Source organism: Vanessa tameamea, chromosome 4 (assembly GCF_037043105.1).
Source record: "Vanessa tameamea isolate UH-Manoa-2023 chromosome 4, ilVanTame1 primary haplotype, whole genome shotgun sequence".
Taxonomy (NCBI): Eukaryota; Metazoa; Arthropoda; class Insecta; order Lepidoptera; family Nymphalidae; genus Vanessa; species Vanessa tameamea.
Genome location: NC_087312.1, coordinates 6,968,215 through 6,968,448, shown reverse-complemented (window position 1 = coordinate 6,968,448; position 234 = coordinate 6,968,215).

Sequence of the window (234 nt, the reverse complement as noted above, 5' to 3'; positions counted from 1 at the left end):
TGTATTTAAGGAAAACCTACATCATATTTACAACGGTTTTCATTTAATATTTCGTATAAGAAATTTGAAATCAGTTCAAAGGGAATAACGTAAAACACAAATTCAGAATAGTAGATAAGTGAAATATACCAAAGGCTGTGTTTGCATAAGCTGAGTTACATTTGCACTGAGGCCGTGTTAATTATGAATTATAATAACCATAAACAAAGATTTGGTAATCTTTAGTACCAATTC